Below are 21,352 nucleotides of genomic sequence, written 5' to 3'. Positions count from 1 at the left end.
TGATCTATCTTTCTGTTTTTGTGCCAGTACCATACCGTCTTGATGACTGTAGCTTTGTAGTATAGTCTGAAGTCAGGGAGCCTGATTCCTCCAGTTCCTTCTTTCGTTCTCAAGATTGCTTTGGCTATTCGGGGTCTTTTGTGTTTCCATACAAATTGTGAAATTTTTTGTTCTAGTTCTGTGAAAAATGCCAGTGGTAGTTTGATAGGGATTGCATTGAATCTATAGATTGCTTTGGGTAGTAGAGTCATTTTCACAATGTTGATTCTTCCAATCCAAGAACATGGTATATCTCTCCATCTATTTATATCATCTTTAATTTCTTTCATCAGTGTCTTATAATTTTCTGCATACAGGTCTTTTGTCTCCTTAGGTAGGTTTATTCCTAGATATTTTATTCTTTTTGTTGCAATGGTAAATGGGAGTGTTTTCTTGATTTCACTTTCAGATTTTTCATCATTAGTGTATAGGAATGCCAGAGATTTCTGTGCATTAATTTTGTATCCTGCCACTTTACCAAATTCATTGATTAGCTCTAGTAGTTTTCTGGTAGCATCTTTAGGGTTCTCTATGTATAGGATCATGTCATCTGCAAACAGTGACAGCTTTACTTCTTCTTTTCCAATTTGGATTCCTTTTATTTCCTTTTCTTCTCTGATTGCTGTGGCTAAAACTTCCAAAACAATGTTGAATAATAGTGGTGAGAGTGGGCAACCTTGTCTTGTTCCTGATCTTAGTGGAAATGCTTTCAGTTTTTCACCATTGAGGATGATGTTTGCTGTGGGCTTGTCATATATGGCCTTTATTATGTTGAGGAAAGTTCCCTCTATGCCTACTTTCTGCAGGGTTTTTATCATAAATGGGTGTTGAATTTTGTCAAAAGCTTTCTCTGCATCTATTGAGATGATCATATGGTTTTTCTCCTTCACTTTGTTAATATGGTTTATCACATTGATGGATTTGCATATATTGAAGAATCCTTGCATTCCTGGAATAAACCCCACTTGATCATGGTGTATGATCCTTTTAATGTGCTGTTGGATTCTGTTTGCTAGTATTTTGTTGAGGATTTTTGCATCTATGTTCATCAGTGATATTGGCCTGTAGTTTTCTTTCTTTGTGACATCCTTGTCTGGTTTTGGTATCAAGGTGATGGTGGCCTCGTAGAAGGAGTTAGGGAGTGGTCCTCCCTCTGCTATATTTTGGAAGAGTTTGAGAAGGATAGGTGTTAGCTCTTCTCTAAATGTTTGATAGAATTCGCCTGTGAAGCCATCTGGTCCTGGGCTTTTCTTTGTTGGAAGATTTTTAATCACAGTTTCAATTTCAGTGCTTGTGATTGGTCTGTTCATATTTTCTATTTCTTCCTGATTCAGTCTTGGCAGGTTGTGCATTTCTAAGAATTTGTCCATTTCTTCCAGATTGTCCATTTTATTAGCATAGAGTTGCTTGTAGTAATCTCTCATGATCTCTTTTATTTCTGCAGTGTCAGTTGTTACCTCTCCTTTTTCATTTCTAATTCTATTGATTTGAGTCTTCTCCCTTTTTTTCTTGAGGAGTCTGGCTAGTGGTTTATCAATTTTGTTTATCTTCTCAAAGAACCAGCTTTTAGTTTTATTGATCTTTGCTATTGTTTCCTTCATTTCTTTTTCATTTATTTCTGATCTGATTTTTATGATTTCTTTCCTTCTGCTAGCTTTGGGGTTTTTTTGTTCTTCTTTCTCTAATTGCTTGAGGTGCAAGGTTAGGTTGTTTATTCGAGATGTTTCCTGCTTCTTAAGGTGGGCTTGTATTGCTATAAACTTCCCCCTTAGAACTGCTTTTGCTGCATCCCACAGGTTTTGGGTCGTTGTATCTCCATTGTCATTTGTTTCTAGGTATTTTTTGATTTCCTCTTTGATTTCTTCAGTGATCTCTTCATTATTAAGTAGTGTATTGTTTAGCCTCCATGTGTTTGTATTTTTTACAGATCTTTTCCTGTAATTGATATCTAGTCTCATGGCGTTGTGGTCAGAAAAGATACTTGATACAATTTCAATTTTCTTAAATTTACCAAGGCTTGATTTGTGACCTAAGATATGATCTATCCTGGAGAATGTTCCATGAGCACTTGAGAAAAATGTGTATTCTGTTGTTTTTGGATGGAGTGTCCTATAAATATCAATTAAGTCCATCTTGTTTAATGTATCATTTAAAGCTTGTGTTTCCTTATTGATTTTCATTTTGGATGATCTGTCCATGGGTGAAAGTGGGGTGTTTAAGTCCCCTACTATGAATGTGTTACTGTCGATTTCCCCTTTTATGGCTGTTAGTATTTGCCTAATGTATTGAGGTGCTCCTATGTTGGGTGCATAAATATTTACAATTGTTATATCTTCTTCTTGGATCGATCCCTTGATCATGATGTAGTGTCCTTCTTTGTCTCTTTTAATAGTCCTTATTTTAAAGTCTATTTTGTCTGATATGAGAATTGCTACTCCAGCTTTCTTTTGGCTTCCATTTGCATGGAATATCTTTTTCCATCCCCTTACTTTCAGTCTGTATGTGTCTCTAGGTCTGAAGTGGGTCTCTTGTAGACAGCATATATAAGGGTCTTGTTTTTGTATCCATTCAGCTAATCTGTGTCTTTTGGTGGGAGCATTTAGTCCATTTACATTTAAGGTAATTATCGATATGTATGTTCCTATTCCCATTTTCTAAATTGTTTTGGGTTCGTTATTATAGGTCTTTTCCTTCTCTTGTGTTTCTTGCCTAGAGAAGATCCTTTAGCATTTGTTGTAAAGCTGGTTTGGTGGTGCTGAACTCTCTCAGCTTTTGCTTGTCTGTAAAGGTTTTAATTTCTCCATCAAATCTGAATGAGATCCTTGCTGGGTAGAGTAGTCTTGGCTGCATGTTTTTCTCCTTCATCACTTTCAGTATGTCCTGCCACTCCCTTCTGGCTTGTAGGGTTTCTGCTGAGAGATCAGCTGTTAACCTTATGGGGATTCCCTTGTGTGTTATTTGTTGTTTTTCCCTTGCTGCTTTTAATATGCTTTCTTTGTATTTAATTTTTGACAGTTTGATTAATATGTGTCTTGGCGTATTTCTCCTTGTATTTATCTTGTATGGGACTCTCTGTGCTTCCTGGACTTGATTAACTATTTCCTTTCCCATATTAGGGAAGTTTTCAACTATAATCTCTTCAAATATTTTCTCAGTCCCTTTCTTTTTCTCTTCTTCTTCTGGAACCCCTATAATTCGAATGTTGGTGCGTTTAATGTTGTCCCAGAGGTCTCTGAGACTGTCCTCAGTTCTTTTCATTCTTTTTTCTTTATTCTGCTCTGCAGTAGTTATTTCCACTATTTTATCTTCCAGGTCACTTATCCGTTCTTCTGCCTCAGTTATTCTGCTATTGATCCCATCTAGAGTACTTTTAATTTCATTTATTGTGTTGTTCATCGTTGCTTGTTTCATCTTTAGTTCTTCTAGGTCCTTGTTAACTGATTCTTGCATTTTGTCCAATCTATTGTCCATTCTATCTCCAAGATTTCGGATCAACCTTACTATCATTATTCTGAATTCTCTTTCAGGTAGACTGCCTATTTCCTCTTCATTTGTTAGGTCTGGTGCATTTTTATCTTGCTCCTTTATCTGCTGTGTGTTTTTCTGTCTTCTCATTTTGCTTATCTTACTGTGTTTGGGGTCTCCTTTTTGCAGGCTGCGGGTTTGTAGTTCCTCCTGTTTTTGATGTCTGTCTCCAGTGGCTAAGGTTGGTTCAGTGGGTTGTGTAGGCTTCCTGGTGGAGGGGGCTAGTGCCTGTGTTGTGGTGGATGAGGCTGGATCTTGTCTCTCTAGTGGGCAGGTTCACGTCTGGTGGTGTGTTTGGGGGCGTCTGTGGCTTTATTATGATTTTAGGCAGCCTCTCTGCTAATGGGTTGGGTTGTGTTCCTGTTTTGCTAGTTGTTTGGCATAGGTTTTCCAGCACTGTGGCTTGCTGGTCGTTGAGTGAAGCTGGGTGCTGGTGTTAAGATGAAGGTCTCTGGGAGATTTTCGCCGTTTGATATTATGTGGAGCTGGGAGATCTCTTGTTGATCAGTGTCCTGAAGTTGGCTGTCCTACCTCAGAGGCAGAGCCCTGCCTCCTGGCTGGAGCACCAAAAGCTTTTCATCCACAGGCTCAGGATAAAAGGGAGAAAAAGTAGAGGGAATTAGTAGAAGTATGAGGAAAGAAAGAAGGAAAGGAGGGTAGGAAGGAAGGAATAAAGAAAGAAAGAAGCAAAGAAGGCAAGAAGGCAAGAAGGAAAGAAAGGAGGGAGGGAGGGAGGGAGGAAGGAAGGAAGGAGGGAAAGAAGGAAAAAAGACAGAAAGAAAGAAGATACAGTAAAAATAAAATAAAGTATAATAAAGTTATTGAATTAAAAACTTCTTATTTAGGAAAAAAAAAAAGGGACGGAAAGAACCTTAGGACAAATGTTGGAAGCAAAGCTATACAGACAAAATCTTACACAGAAGCATACACATACACCCTCACTAAAAGAGGTAAATGGGGAAAAATCCTAAATCTTCCTGTCAGAGACCACCTCCTCAATTTGGGATGATTCGTTGTCTAAAGGAGGGAAGGAAGGACGGAAAGAAAGAAAGAAAGAACGAAGGTAAAGTATAATAAGGTTATTAAAATTAATTATTAAGAAAAAAAATTAAAAAAAAAACATGGACGGATAGAACCCTAGGACAAATGGTGGAAGCAAGACTATACAGATAAGATCTCACACAGAAGCATACACATACACATTCACAAAAAGAGGAAAGGGGAAAAAATCATAGATCTTGCTCCTAAAGTCCACTTCCTTAATTTGGGATGATTGGTTGTCTATTCAGGTATTCCACAGATGCAGGGTACATCAAGTTGATTGTGGAGCTTTAATCCGCTGCTTCTGAGGCTGCTGGGAGAGATTTCCCTTTCTCTTCTTTGTTCTCACAGCTCCCAGGGCTAAGCTTTGGATTTGGCCCTGCCACTGCGTGTAGATCGCTGGAGGGCGTCTGTTTTTGGCTCAGACAGGATGGGGTTAAAAGAGCCGCTGATTGGGGGCTCTGGCGCACTCAGGCCGGCGGGGACGGAGGGGCACAGAGTGCGGGGCGGGCCTGCGGTGGCAAAGGCCGGCGTGACTTTGCACCAGCCTGAGGCGCGCTGTGCGCTCTCCCGGGGAAGTTGTCCCTGGATCCCGGGAACCCGGCAGTGGCGGGCTGCACAGGCTCCGCGGAAGAGGGGTGTGGAGAGTGACCTGTGCTCGCACACAGGCCCCTCGGTGGCGGCAGCAGCAGCCTTAACGTCTCCCGCCCGCCTCTGGGGTCCGCGCTTTCAGCCGCGGCTCGCGCCGGTCTCTGGATTCCGCGCTTTCAGCCGCGGCTCGCGCCCGTCTCTGGGGTTCGCGCTTTCAGCCGCGGCTCGCGCCCGTCTCTGGGGTTCGCGCTTTTAGCCGCGGCTCGCGCCCGTCTCTGGAGTTCCTTTAAGCAGCGTTCTTAAACCCCTCTCCTCACGCCCCAGGAAACAAAGAGGGAAGGAAAAGTCTCCTGCCTCTTCTGCAGGTGCAGGCTTTTCCCCGGACTCCCTCCCGGCTAGCTGTGGTGCACTAACCCCTTCAGGCTATGTTCAAGCCGCCAACCCCAGTCCTCTCCCTGCGCTCCGGCCTCAGCTCACAGCCCCGCCCGCCCCGGCGGGTGAGCAGACAAGCCTCTCGGGCTGGTGAGTGCCGGTCGGCACCGATCCTCTGTGCGGGAATCTCCCCGCTTTGCCCTCCGCACCCGTTGCTGTGCACTCCTCCGCAGCTTCGAAGCTCCCCCCTCCGCCTCCCGCAGTCTCCGCCCGCGAAGGTGCTTCCTAGAGTGTGGAAACTTTTCCTCCTTCACCGCTCCCTCCCACTGGTGCAGGTGCCGTCCCTATTCTTTTGTCTCTGTTTTTTCTTTTGCCCTACCCAGGTACGTGGGGAGTTTCTTGCCTTTTGGGAGGTCTGAGGTCTTCTGCCAGCCTTCAGTAGGTGTTCTGTAGGAGTTGTTCCACGTGTAGATGTATTTCTGGTGTATCTGTGGGGAGGAAGGTGATCTCCGCGTCTTACTCTTCCGCCATCTTCCGCCTTCCCCCTAATTTAAAATTTTTAAATTCATTCTTTTTTGCGGTGCGCGGGCCTCTCACTGCTGTGGCCTCTCCTGTTGTGGAGCACAGGCTCCGGATGTGCAGGCTCAGCGGCCATGGCTCACGGGCCCATCCACTCCGCGGCATGTGGGATCTTCCCAGACTGCCATGTCCCCTGCATCGGCAGGTGGACTCTCAACCACTGCACCACCAGGGAAGCCCTACAATATTATTGACTGTATTCCCCATGCAGTACATTACATCCCTCTGGCTTATTTACTTGATAACTGGAAGGTTATACCTCTCTTAATCTCCCTCACCTATTTCACTCATCCCCTCACTTCCCTCCACTGTGGCAACCACCAGTTTGTTCTCTGTATCTGTGTTTGTTTCTGTTTTTTTATGTTTATTTGTTTTAGATTCCACATATAAATGAAATCATACAGTATTTGTCTTTCTCTGTCTGACTTGTTTCACTTAGCATAATACCCTCTAGGTGCATCCATGTTGTCGCAAATGGCAAGGTTTCATTCTTTTTTATAGCTGAGTAATATTCCGTTGCATGCTACATCTTCTTTATCCATTCATGTATCAATGGACACTTAGGTCCCAGCATGGCTGTCTGCATGACCTGGTGGGTCCTGGGGCTGGTACTGTCCCATTGGTGGGCAGGTAAGCCCCTAACACTGATAGGCTAGAAGGCGGACTCCAAAATGGTGCATGCCAGCACCAGTGTCTGCCTGGTAGATCAAGCTCCCAAAATTGACTGCCACCAGTGTTTATGTCCTCGGGGGAGTCTTAGTTGCCTCCCACCTCTCTAGGAAGCTTTCCAAGATTAGCAAGTTGTCTAACCCAAGCTCCTTTCAAATTACGGTCTCTGTGCTGGGACTGGGAGCATGTGAGCTTTTGTGTGCCTCGAGTCTCTCATTTCCAACAGCCCTTTGGCTCTCCTGTATATAAGCCCTGCTGGCTTTCAAAGTCAGATGTTATAGGGGCTTGTCTTCCTGGTGCAGGATCCCCAGAGCCTGATGTGGAGGTGGAGCTCAGATCCCTTGCTTCCTAGGGAGAACCTCCACAGTTGTGATTATCTTCCCATTTGTGGTCGCCTACCCAGGGGTGTGGGTATTGATAACATAGTGTCTCTGCCCCTCCTACCTATCTCATTGTGGTTCCTTTTTTATATCTTTAGTTGAGGAAAATCTTTTCTGCTAGTCTTCAGCTTGTTCTCATAGACAGTTGTTCTGTAAATAGTTGTAATTTTGGTGTGCCTGTGGGAGGAGGTGTGCTCAGGGCCTTCCTACTCTGCCATCTTGGCTACGCCCCAGGACTCTCATTTCTTTTTGTATGCTTAAGGAAATATGTAGGACAATTAAAAATACATTTTTAAAAGCAACAGAAATAACACCATCACTAAAATATCTGGTAGAATTTATTATGAGAAATTGTTTCTTTCCTGTGTTGAGGAGAAAACAATATTTTCACCCTTGAGACATTTATGAGATCCATTAATTTCCCTTTGAATTTCTTTTTTGTTAATTTGTATTTTTCCAGTGTCGAAGCTGGTCAATTTGTGCTAAAGGCCTTTTCTTTTGCATTTATATTACTTGAAATATATACACCATATGCTAAAATGTTTGTGTAAAGGTTTATGATACACACATTGTCATTTTTATATGTGACTGCCATAGATTTTTATTTTCCATTTTATCAAACGCTTTTGCCTCATGTCATCCTGACCATTACCTGGCACACAAGACACAAGCAGCAATTCACAAGCATTGTAAACCTTCATAAACTACTCAACAAGTTTCGGGGTGAGTCATCTTTCCCAGTTGAAACTTCAGGTACTTATTTTCCCTCTGGGGAACTGTAGAAGTACAATGGGATGAATAAACATGCTACTATGTGTGAAAAAGCAGGACTCTTTAGGCCTTAGCCTACTGTCTTCTGATCTCATAACTCCAGTTTTTTTTTTTTTTTTTTTTTTTTTTTTGCAGGTACTGAATATGTGACAGCTCTGTATCCATCTGTCTTCATTTTGGCATGTGGTCAGAGATTTTGATGCTCCTGAATGTGGGATTTGGACTGGGGGTGGCTGGTCATGAGAAATAAAAGAGTTTTTGGTTCCCGATTCCAAGTAAGTCACCTTCATATAATGAGAACCTATTATTTTATCCTGGGAGACATAGTCTTTACTAAATCATGGTAAAATTATGCCAAATAACACTTACCTTCATAGTCCCTCTGATCTGTTTATATTCTAACCATTCTCACTATGTTTCATTATAGTAAGTGGAGAACTGTCACTATAATTATTCTGTGCAATTTCATGATTAATGTGTACAACTAAATAAAATGATTTTATTAGACATTTTTTCCTCTAGATAAATCATTTTATTTTTTTAAGGAAAAATACTTCTAAACTGCCCTATAAAGAATATTGAGATTATTCAAAATCAAAGAACTAGTTTGTAGCCTATGTTGTTGTGTTGAAGACAGTATGTTAAATGAACTTGAAAATCTGTGATCAATTTCAGCAACTGAATTTCCTTTTTTCTTGTTTAATTGTTAGGGACAGCAGTAGAAATTTGACTTTAGAAGGGAATGAATAGCCATTTCCAGAAAGATGCTTGAGATTTAGGAATTGTTTGCATAGATGTTGTATATTAAACAGGTTAAAGAAAAGTGTTCTTTTTCAAGTCTGAGAGTTTATATTCATGAATAATATTGCTTTTCTGACATTGGGCATTGCATTTAGAAAAAAATAATGTCTCTATAAACACATTTGTCAAAAAAAGGTACTTTTGTTCACAAAGATCAATATTTGTGACTGAGGCAGTGAGGCTTTTAAACATAAGTTGTTATGAGGTGATTTAAAATCCTTTAGAAGAGCAGTAGGAACTGCCTGATGCACATACCCATAACTGTGAATCTCAAGATAACATCCTACAATTATAGGAAATGCTAGGTTTCAGGGTATACCTAATAGACTTATATACTTCCCCAAGCATACTGAGCTCTGACTCTGTGCCTCAAGGTGGAGCTAGATGGAGTGTGATGGTGTGGCCACAGACAGCACTATAAAACCAAAGCACTTCTTGTAGATTTATTGCAGATCACTATCTTGTTCCCCACCTTCATCTTTTTGTGACCTCACTTTCCCACTTGTGCTTTGGTGTTTTAATGGAGGAACTAGCAGCCAACAAATTCCTGTTCTACTTTTGATACCTTCAGGGGTCCACATATTTATCTTGCCCCCCCTCACCTCCTCTGCATAATTCATTGAAACTGTTTGTTCTGTTGTGTTCCTGCCACACTACACTGGAGAAACATTTACGTCAAGTAATACATGATCCACTGGAAGTGTCTGCTCATTTCTTCAGATTCAGTTTGGGGCATCTTTTCCTTCAACCCTTCTTTGATCTCCCGAGGTTGGGGATAACTATTCCTGCCTTGGATCCCCAGAGCATGTTGTACCTGTTTCTTTCATAACCACATAACCCTTTATTGCGCTTGTCTTGTTCTTCACTCCCACTCCAGACTGCAGGTTCTTCTAGGATGGGAAGTGTGTCTTAATCATTTTTAATGCTACTGGGCCTAGCACCATGCGTAACCAGTTCAGAAGGACAAATGCATACATTTATGCTGTCTCTTTTCCTGAATAAATTATTTTAAAAAGGAAATGCTGATGGATAGGGAGGTAGGCATATTCAGTTCATCACCAAGTTCTGCCTATTTTGCCATTTAGACATGTCTTATTTCCTAGTTTTCCATCTTGTTCTCTCCACCCAAGTTCAAGTTCTCATTCTCTTTCTGTTGTATATTAAAATGGTCTCCTTACTGTACTGTATACTTACAAATTATTAGAATAAATTCATGTTGTTTGTTTTTTACAGTAATAATAATAATAATAATAATAATAATAATAATAATGACTGTCTCCTAATGGACTTCCTTCCCTTTAGTCTTAACTGACATTCATCCTCCAAATAGCTGGCATAATCTGAAGACATTCTTCCATAGTTTATAGGATAAATTCTAAGAGCCTAGCATGTTACACAAGACTTTTTGTGGTCTGGCCCATAATTCTCTAATTTCATCTCTTGTTATTTCCTGCTTCAGTCATACGGTACTTATATGGTCCCGTACAGGGCAGTTTCTTGCCTTTGCCTTGCTCTCAATTTTCCTGTTGCAAAAAATGCTCCTCTTCAGTCTACTTTTCTGGTAAACTCCTACTCATATGCGGTATACTGTAGAGGTTAAGAGAGAATAGGTTCATATCCTGGCTCTACCACTTGTTTATAAATGGTTTAAGTTGCTCACTTCTCTGTGCTTCAATTTTTCTCAACTGTAAATCAGGGCTAATAATAGTATCTGCCTAGTAAGTACACAAATGTAAGCTATTGTTGTTTCTTTTATTCCTTTAGACTTAACAAAGAATTCTGCTCCTCCAGGAAATCTTCCAGGATTTTCCAGAATGGATTAGCTTTCCTTCCTATGTACTCCATAACTTCTTCTGCAAGTCTCTATTCTTGGACTCACCACATTTGGATGAAATGGTTTCTTTCTATAACTGCCTCCTCACTAGACCAGAACTACTTGAAGGAAGAAATCATGTTTTACTTAGTTTTTTATCTTCAGCACAACACTTGCTAAGTAAATGTTTGATGAATGAATGAGTTGTATAGTGGGAAGAATTCATGCTTTGGAGTCAGACAGATGTGTTCAAATCCAGTACTTACTATCTGCATCTGTAGAGAAGTAGCTTAGTTTCTTTCACACTGTTTCTTTATGTATAAACAGGGATTATACCCCCCCTCCTTTTTTTTAGATTAGTGATAGTATGTAGAGTCTACTGCAGTGCCTGAAATAATGTTGTTATTAGTATTATCTTGAAAATGTATAATAATTTTATCTCAGAGTTAGTAGGAAGATACATTTTTTTCCCCTGAAGAATCATCTTAACTCTAAAGAATATATACTCTATTGCTTGTGTTTTTCTAAAGCTCATCTCTTGTTTAATTTCCCATGAAGTATCCATGCCCTCTTGAATACCTGCATTGTCCGTAACACTCAGTGGATACTTAGCTTTTTTTCCTTGCAATTTTACCAACCTCTGTATGTTTGTTTTGTCTGTGCAAATAGATTGTAAGCCTTTTGAGGACAATAATCATATCATACCTATCATTTAGTTGTCTTCCTATCTTCCCTGTCCATTGCTCTTACCCCGTCTTCCTAACAGAGATCTCTATATAAATAACAGGTCAATAAATGTTGATCTATGATGATAGAGGACCAAGAGCAGGCAGCAGCAACTGGGATGTTTTGTCTCTGGGAAGGTGCATCTCATTTGAAGTAGAATCTCAGCCAACAGTTAATGCAAAGATTGCACTGGATGTGAAGGGGGAACATTAAAAGAAGTATAAGATATGGTCCCTTCTCTGCAGGAACTGACAATCTATTTGGCAAGATAAAGCATGCCCAAACTGAAATGTTAAGGAGTAACACTGGACAGAATGTGATTAGGTCTACACAGTGTTCAGAGGAAGAAAAATTAGTAATTCATGCAGGTGAGGCTGAAGTCAAGAGATTGTTGGGAGACTCAAAGGCAAAAAAGGCAAAACCTCATGGATATTTGAATACCTGTGATGTGCCAGACATTGTGATGAATCTGTGTTGTGCGTGTGTGTGTTTGTATGTGTGTGTGTGCCTGCACATGTGATAGGAACTTTATATTCATTCATTCAGTAAACATTTTTTTAAATTGTGGTAAACAACACAGAACATAAAATTTACCATTGTATCTGTTTAAGTGTACAGTTCAGTAGTGTTAAATGTATTCACATTGCTGTGCAACAGATTTCCAGAACTTGTTACATCTTGCAGAACTGAAACTCTATACCAACTAAACAACAACTCCCCATTTCTTCCCTCTCCTTGAACTTGTGTGGTTTTTTCTAATTCCTACAACAAAATGTGAGATAATGTTAGGGATTCCATTCCACAAGGAATTAAGTGAGGCTTAGAGGTTTAAGAAAATTTCCCGAGGTCTTAGAGTTAATAAAGGTAGAACCGCATGAGCCATGGTCTGGAAGGGAATGAACTATTAGGAACCCACAATTTTAGGCAAGATTGTGGAAGAGCTATATTTTGATTTTTTGTAAGAGTTGGTTTTTATGGGCCATTCAGGGCCACGGTGGCTCTTGCCTCTAAAATGTGCCATAACGCATCTGATACTGCTCTGCTTTCAGTAATTCTACCTAGGCCTTAGGTGTCTGATGTCTGGAATGTTGCTGAGGAAAATGGCTGCTGGATAGAGAACATCAGGAAAATGATAGTGAGTTCCTATGTCTGCTTTTTGGGCATGTGATCCTCCTGGCCACAAGGTATTGAAGACAATTCTTTGGGGTGAAAGGTGTTGGATCAAGTATGAAACATTGCTAGAACTGTTTGCAAAGTGGAAAGAAGGAACTTGAATGTGTCTTAATGGAAAGCCAGCCTGTTGGACTGATGGTGGCAAGGGCAAGGAAGTGTGTAGGTGATATTTTTTGCCAGATTTTCAGGATGACAGGGAGGAATGGAAGTGAAAATACAACAGCCAAAATATGGTCCCCAACTTAGAAGATTTCCCTGTTGATTGAGGCCTTATAAATAGACTTTTCCTGCTGAGATATATTCTGGCAATAGATTAGGCCACACATGGGGTTCTACAATGTAGTTGTTTAAGGAAGGCACCGGAGGTGGCAGATGTACTTGGAAGGATGAATCAGGAGTGGAAACAATTAATTGTGAAAAAATGCATTTTATTTTTCAGGCACTATGTGAAGTACTTTATATATATTTTGTCTAATTCTCAAAACATCTTCTTGTGGTAGGCATTATTGTCCTTATTTGACAAACTGTGTCTCCAAAAGGTAAATAATTTGCGCTAGATTGCTGGCATGGTTATTTAAACTATCATCTCTCAGTTTCAAAGCCACTCTTCTATACTTTGCTTTTTGATACTGGGGCTGGGCGTCTGCAAATCACATTTCTGCTTTGTCAATTGGTTTAACTCTGTCATTGGAGGTGCTAGAGGGAGACTGCAAGCAGGAGGAAGTAGATGGAACATGCTTCTTCCTCTTTGCTCTTATTTTCTGTTTTTCTTCCTATTTGTTTTCTACTGGCTTTTTTTCCCCCGTGAGTGTCACCCCAGCAGTGCTTCTTTACCTCTGTAGCAGCAGTTTGTTCCAATAGCAGCAGTTGAGTCCAATTTGCAGTTTTTTCCCAACACCCATAGAGCCAACCCTTAAAGACCCCAGTAGCAGCTGGATAGCTCCCCATTTTCAGAGTTCTGGGACATCTCCTCCCCAGGTCTGGGATGCCTCCTACTTCTGAGCTCAGGGACCTAGCACCATCTGAGTATCTCCTCTTCTCAGAAATCTGAGTTTCAACACCATGGGGTCTGTCCTCCAGGCTTCTAACTGTTAACAATTCCCAGTTCTTCCTTTATCTCTCCAAACTCAGTGATGGCAGTTGCATCTTGCAGTTACTATCTCTGTGATAACTTAGAGTTCTCTTTTTGTCTTTTCAATAGCTAATTAACAACTTTTACTGAATTAACAATTCTTTTTTGTACAGTATAGTGATTCACGATTTTTAAAGGTTATATTCCATTTATAGTTCTTATAAAATATTGCCTATATTCCCCATGTTGTACAATATATCTTGGTAGCTTATTTTATACATAAATAGTTTGTACCTCTTAATCCGCTACCCCTTTATTGCCTCTCCCCGCTTCCCTCTTCTCACTGGTAACCACTAGTTTGTTCTCCACATCTGTGAGTCTGATTCTTTTTTGTTATATTCACTAGCTTGTTGAAAGACAAACACTATATGATATCAGTTATATGTGGAATCTAAAAAATACAACAAACTAGTGAATATAACAATTCTTTATATTACTTTCTGTTTAAATAAATGATGTGATTTCAGTCTCTTGGTTGGATCATGAAACAAGTATATAACTACTCATCATCATCATCACCTTGTCCTCCATTTATTATTTAATATATGTTTATAAGGTCATAGAACTACATTTCTTTTCTTGCTACTGATCTGGCTGCCTGTGGGCTGGAGCAGAATTTTTCATGGGCACAGGCAGTTCAATCTTGCTAACACTGGTAGTGTCCAACAGCCCTGTCTTGATGAAGTTTTTTAACCTAAATATTCACTACTACTCAAGCCCCAAAGCAATTCCAGCAAAGCTCTTTACAAGGGCAGGGATGATGCTTGTTTTTCCCTGTTGAATCCATAGGGCCAGGAACAGTGTCTAGCAATGTTTTGTAGGTGTTTAGTATGAATTTGTGAACAAAGGATTGGATAAATGAATGAATGAATGAATGAGCAAGGCTCAGCTAGAACTTTGTCTTTTCTAGTGGATAGATTCTAGAAATTGACTTCCTGGATTTCTGACTTTATACCTGATTTACACTTCTGTTTCCATCTGGAACCCAGGATGTTTGACTGAGGCATGACTGCCATTCTAGAATTTGTCCATCTCACACTTCTTCCTTTCACTATTTACACCTTTGAGCTAGTGGCTGGGGATTTACTTCCAACCAGGTGGACCTTCCTTGAATCATGGTATTGCTATGGTCTCTGCCTGCTGCTGGGCTCCACTCGAAATGTCTCTGTGGAAGTAACCTCACCCTGAGCACTGGGGCAGTCCTCTTTGTCATTAGGATTTGCGTAGTAGCCAACCTCTCATGCTGTATACTTCCAGCTGCGTGAATTCTATCTGCCCCTGTCCCAACCCCAGCCTCTTGCCCACCCTTACCCCCCCTGGGATCCTGGCCCATGCTCTTCTCACTGCGTACCTTTGGAGATTCTACATGTCATGTGGTTAAGCCTCTACAGTTTAGGATGTTTATATTTCAGATATTTTTTTCACTGGTGCTTATTATATGCAGCACAAGCCAAGAAAACACTTTCTCCTTAACCTCACCTCAGAGGTGAAATAAAATTCACTTTTGTGTTTAAATGTTTCCCGGTCACTTTTATGCTTGAATAAACTTTTCCTGGGTATATGACTATTAAAGCAAGGGTACATTAATATACATCCCTATGTTTATATTTAAACATGACTTAATATTATTTCCCCTCAAATTGGGGTCAAACATGATTTTGTGTAAGATTTAAAAATGAATATCTCATGTTTTGTCTTCACTTTTTATTGTTTCTACTGTTTTTACTTTATCATGCAGAGAAGAACCATTCATGGATGGTTCTTCTTGGTATCACGTTGCTGACTTCTTTCTGGTTTTGTCTTCTCTACCTGTAATATCAGAGAGTCGTAGAAATTTCTGCATGACTCAGAATGTTAGAAAGCCTCATATCATAGTAATACAACATAACAGCATATCCTGAGCAGATTTTTCTTTTAATAATCAGAGTTCTGGTTGTCAGGTTGTACTAGAAAGCTTTTCAGGGTGGGATGCCTTTGAAGTAACCACACAACTGCTTCTCCTCTCTTTCCTCTGTGATTACTGTTGTTTTGGAATGAATAAATAGATGATTGATTTCATGGCCAGATGCAACAATGAGACCTCACAGAACAGAGTTAGTTGGAACACAGAAGTGGAGTAGAACCACAAGGTTCTACCCACAAGAGCAGATAGGGGAAGATATTAGCAGGAAATTACCCAATGAAATCTCAACAAATAGATTATGGTTAGCTGGGAAGTGTGTAGCAGGTAGTGGGGACCCAACAGTGAGGTCTGGAGAATAGGCACTACTGCCTAAGAAAACTGTGGAATGGTAGGAATACAAGAGACCTAGGTCCTGGAACAAAGTTTGAAATCAGGGATTTAAGAGCTCAAATTCATACAGACTGACTCAGTGCTGGGTCACTGAGCTATGGCCTAAGGCTCTGTAAGTCTTTTTACCAGTAACTGGAACAAGCAATCATGAACAATAATTTAGGAGTTAAGTGGGATACATAGTGAGTTGGGTCTGATTTCCCTGTGTGTAAAATTTAGAAATGGTAACATTGCCATTGGGCAAGGGTTAGATACTGCTTAGGATTAGGACAAAGGACTAAGACAGTAGTAATCCTCCTCCAGATAATGTCCCTTGCACTTTTGTTCTCATTGTCGTCTGGGTGATTCTGTGATGTATTGGGATGAGGAAATAATTAGTCAGAAGGGATCTTGGAAGTCATTGTAATAAAATATTTGTGAATATCAGGTTGGGTCTGGGGTACCACTTGACTCCTGAAGTGTGGATGATGGTTAATTCTATATCTTAAGTTTCTGTAATCCACAGGTTCTCAACCAGTTGTGATTTTACCCTTTCCTCCCCCTATCTAGAACATCTGTCAGTGTCTGGAGACATTTTTGTTTGTCATGACTAAGGGAGGAGAAAAGGGAGCTGCTGTTACTCCATCTAGTGGGGAGAGGCCAGGGATGCTGTAAACTATCCTACAATGCACAGGAGCTCCTGACGACAAAGAATTATCCAGTCCAAATGTCAGTAGTACCGAGGTTGAGAAACTGCTGTAAACCAAATGAGCTCTGTCATTCTTTTTATTATCTTAGGATTCTTTGTCACTATGGACATATTTCTTAGGCAGTTGTAATACCCCCTACAATTTTTAAAAAATTTATTTTGAATGTCACAGAATCATCTTTCAGCACACAGTTATCTACTTGTTCTCCACAGATGAGCATTCTCAAGCTATGGTCCCTCTGTGTTTATATTTGTATGTGTGTAATTCATAGTGGTGGAACAAGATGAAACTGCAGACCTTCATAGACAGACATATTCACAAGGGATTAACACATGACCTTGACTTTTTTATTGACCTTGACTTTTGAGGCTTTCACCACCTGAGCTACTCAATGAAATAGGTACTCTATATAGAGATGAAAAATGGTTCTTTTTTTTCTCTAAGTTTGAAGCTGCAGTGTGACCTAATATTTGTTTTAATGCTGATGAGTTCTTTCAGCGCAGTCAAAAGCAACAAAACCTGGAGTGAAATCCTATTATTCTTGTAAGCTCATGTGCATATTCTCCCCTCATCCAGAAATAACTTAGAGACTTGGCCTGGATTTTTTAGTGTCTGTATACCCTGGGCTACCAATAAAATGTATGCTGACTGACCAGAGTGGAGGGACCTTTGTTAATCTTTTAATCAGCTGGGTTTACTTAGGTCTACTTGATTTTTTCAGAGGAAGTTTTCAGTAATGGGGAATTTCTGTGCACCTTTAATCCTGGGTTATTGAGGGGCTAGATGAGTTCATTCCCTCTTCTGGTGTTCAGGTGCCTTATATGTATCTAACATATAGAATCATAGATTTGAAAGAGCCCTGACAGGGGTTGGTAAGCTACTGCACAAAGCCAAATCTGTCCTGCTGCTTGCTTGTTTTTGAAAATAACATTTTATTGGAACACAGAGATGCCCACACATTTACGTATTATATATGGCTGCTCTTGCATTGAAACTGCAGAGTTGATTGGTTGCTACAGAGACTGTATGGCCCTCAAAGCGTAAAATACTTATTATCTGTCTCTTTACAGAACAAATTTGTTGATCCCAACACAATCCAACTTTCTGATTTTACAGATGAAGAAACTGATCTTAGAGATATTGACTAGCCCAAGGTCAGAATTGAGGTTTTAAAGCATGATAAATACGTTTTGAGGGAGGATGATGAATATCAGACCAGTGACAAACTATGTTCTAACAGCAAAATGAGGGAAAAAATAAATATGCTATAGGTCATTTACCTAAAGACGAAAAAACCTGGCTTGATTGATTTATTTCCCCCCACAGAATCGATCGGTCGTCTTTGTGTCATGCAGATATAGCTGAAGTAAGACTTGAGTGAAGTGATATCACAATTTTATGCAGTTAGGTCCCTGTTTTCCAAAGAATAGCAGCATATTTATTGGTCAGCCTCCTGTGTCTCAGTATTATATTCCTCAAAAGTTGAATTATTGATGGTAAGTCAGGGAAGACATTTTGGTAATTGCTGAAATCCTGAATGTATTAAGACTGACTAAGTGTCCCTGTGTTCTGCTGTGGCACCAGCTGACAGTGCTGAAATCTATAGAAGTAGGACACATTTCCATAGCATGAATATTCAGGGTTGGTGATGCAAGAATTATTATTAAACCACTGAGAAGGAACACGTTCTCCTTATTATTTGATTGAATACTAAACGTTGCCTTTTTAAAATAATTCAGTATGAATACTTTGATAATGAGGAAAGAGAGATGCATGGGAAAAAAAATCTCATACAATTTTCTCCTGATACGTAAGAAGGAAATTAAGTTAAAACATATAGCATGTCTAGAGGAACTATTTTGGAATCATTAGCTATATATATATATATATATATATTTTTTTTTTTTTTTTTTTTTCTTTTTTGTGGACCTCTCACTGTTGTGGCCTCTACCGTTGGGGAGCACAGGCTCCGTACGCGCAGGCTCAGCGGCCATGGCTCACGGGCCCAGCCGCTCCACGGCATGTGGGATCCTTCCAGACTGGGGCACAAACCCGCGTCCCCTGCATTGGCAGGCGTATGCTCAACCACTGCACCACCAGGGAAGCCCCATTAGCTATATTTTATCTAAATCTGTCTTACAAATATTGAAGTATAATGCAGTAGAAGTCAAGATAGAGTTTGATTTAAATGATTTATATAAAAATAGAATATGTAAAGAAGCATGCTTAACCATAAATAAAGACCCCTGAAAATAAGTAAAATGCCTATTACAAATGACAATAATTATCACCTAAACAATATTTGTTAGATATTGGACATTACTACATTTCTGAGAAAAGATATTTGCTTTTCTGTAAATGAAACAGTTTATACTTTTCAAAGGGCCTTAGCACCTCTAAGAATCCTGAGTATACAGCTGAAGTGCCACCATATATGAAGTACATCTGGTTCTTCATAGCAAGGATTTTATGTAATAGAAAATAAAGGAAACTGATTTCATTCATTTACCCTTCAAACATGAATTGAGCCTCTACAGTGTGCGAGGCGGTGCACCAGGCTCTGGTCCCACACAAATAAAATATACACAGAGTCCCTGTCCTCTAAAAACCCATGACCTGGAGAAGGGTGCAAGCAAATAAATCGTTTCTACAAAGAGCGATATGTGATACTTATTCTGTAACGGAGATAAGCTCAGGAGTCTGTTGTGCCCAATTTACCTCCGCTTTTACTAGTTTCTCATTATTTGTTCTAGCTCTTTTCCCCTAATTAGTTTCCATGGGTTTGTCCCTTAGGCCAAGATTGGGTTTGGTACCCTTCTATTTTTCTCTTTCTACCGCCTCCTCCTGCCTTGAGGGTTTCAACTCTACCCTGATTGTTACAAATTGGGTTGTGTTTCCCCTTGACTGCCCTCCCCAAACTCTCCCTACCTCAGTGCCTTGGACTTTAGATTTTCCACTTCCTCCATCTTCTCTTCCTCTTTTCCCTCACCAAAACTAAGCTATCTTAGTTTTGGAGCTTAGTTTTGGAGCTCCTCCTTAGGGAGGAGCTCCATTACTGAGGTTCACTCTGTTAACTAGTAAATTAAGTAAGTATTCTATTAATTCATCTATTAGGTGTTCCTATCAGGTATAAGCAAATATATCTCAGAATCTATGTAGCATTTCTAAATAGGAATTCTTGATGACCACAAATCCTTTATCCAAAGGGAGTGGAGGGGAGTGAGGCTAAAGTTTCAGGCATTGTCTTCAAAAGGTGGAAGGACAGTTTTTTGTTTCTTAGATCACACTATGTAGGTAAAAGGTAAACAAATACGAGACTTGGTGAATCAAGGTTAGTGAGAGACTAGAACGCCATAGATGTTTTACAGGCAGTTCTTTTTAGCACAATGGCCACTCATCCCATACTTTTTTCTTCCCCAGTTTCTTAAAAATATACCAGCTCTGTATGGGGCATGGCAGCATGATGTATTGTGAAGAGATATGGATTTAGTGTTTCAACAGTGCTCAAATCAGACTCAGTTTCTGCAAAAATACAAATGCATGTGCAAACACTTAACGTGTGGTGTGGCTTCAGATGTCAGTATATGTGTTCAGCCCAATATATGTGTTACTTTTTTCATTATTTTTTACCCGTTCCTTTCTTTACTAAGAGGGATAATAAGCAGCAGCTATTTGCACAAGTCTGAGTAAAGAAGCTTTGTAGAGAAAGCAAAAAGTTTTTCTGGAACTGACCTCCGCAGGGCAAATTCGGAAACTGGCAGATCTACATTATTTATTTTTTTCAAAGAGAGAACTGCATCATAATCACACTCCTGGATGTATGGTGTGAATGAGTGACAGCTGAATACCTCAGTCAGGTTGAGATGGCAACCGGAAATGAGTGCCTCTGAGGGAAGGGGCAGGGACCTCCTCCAAGGTTGCACAGAAGCAAGACAGCAGGCGGCATTGCAGGGAAGGCAACTGCTGGGAGATGAGCTATTATGGGATGCCTCTCTCTGAGATAGGGTAACAGGGTGTATATGCTTCAAGATGCTGATCCTTTTCAGTGAGCCACTCTGGAAACTCTGGTTTGACCTCATTTTTTAGGCTTTTAAAAAGCAACACCCTGAAGATAATTTGTTTGTTTTGTTTTGCTTTAATGACTTATAACATTACAACATGGTTTAAGTGCAAGAGAGTTTAGAAAACATTTAGAGAAATGGAAAGTCATCGATGTAAGCAAAGTTGAAAAGGAAACACGAGTCTTCTGTTAATTTTACCAACAGGACTCAGGGCAGAACTGGCTGAACTTTTTGACAGAAGGAGTAGGGCATTGCTGGAAGGTATTTCGTGGCCCTGGCTGAGATAGTGAGGGTAGGGTGTGAGCCAGGAACTGTTATCCTTACTGGGAAGAGGGGAAGAATGTCTGAAACCACTTCTTTATTGAGCAGAGTGTCGGAGATAGAAACAAAAAGAACCAAATTAAACTCAGTCATTACAAAGCATCTTCTTTATCTCTGCAGGCCCACAGCAGAGTTGGGGTAGGGGTGGTCCTGGGGATGAATGGCTATTGTCCAAGGTACCGTGGTGGGGCGGCTATGGAAAGATGACATCAGCAGTGATTTCAGGAATAAGTATATTAATTGTGAGTATTTGGACACTACCTGAGTCACTTGTGAGACCAGGAGGACACACTGGATAACCTTCAGGGATCTGAAAGTCAAAAAAAGGGCTAGGAAATGGGCCGGAGAATGGTATAACCTATGACGTAGTCATGAG

This window comes from Lagenorhynchus albirostris, chromosome 8 (assembly GCF_949774975.1).
Source record: "Lagenorhynchus albirostris chromosome 8, mLagAlb1.1, whole genome shotgun sequence".
Lineage (NCBI taxonomy): Eukaryota > Metazoa > Chordata > Mammalia > Artiodactyla > Delphinidae > Lagenorhynchus > Lagenorhynchus albirostris.
Note: the sequence above shows the minus strand (reverse complement) of the source record.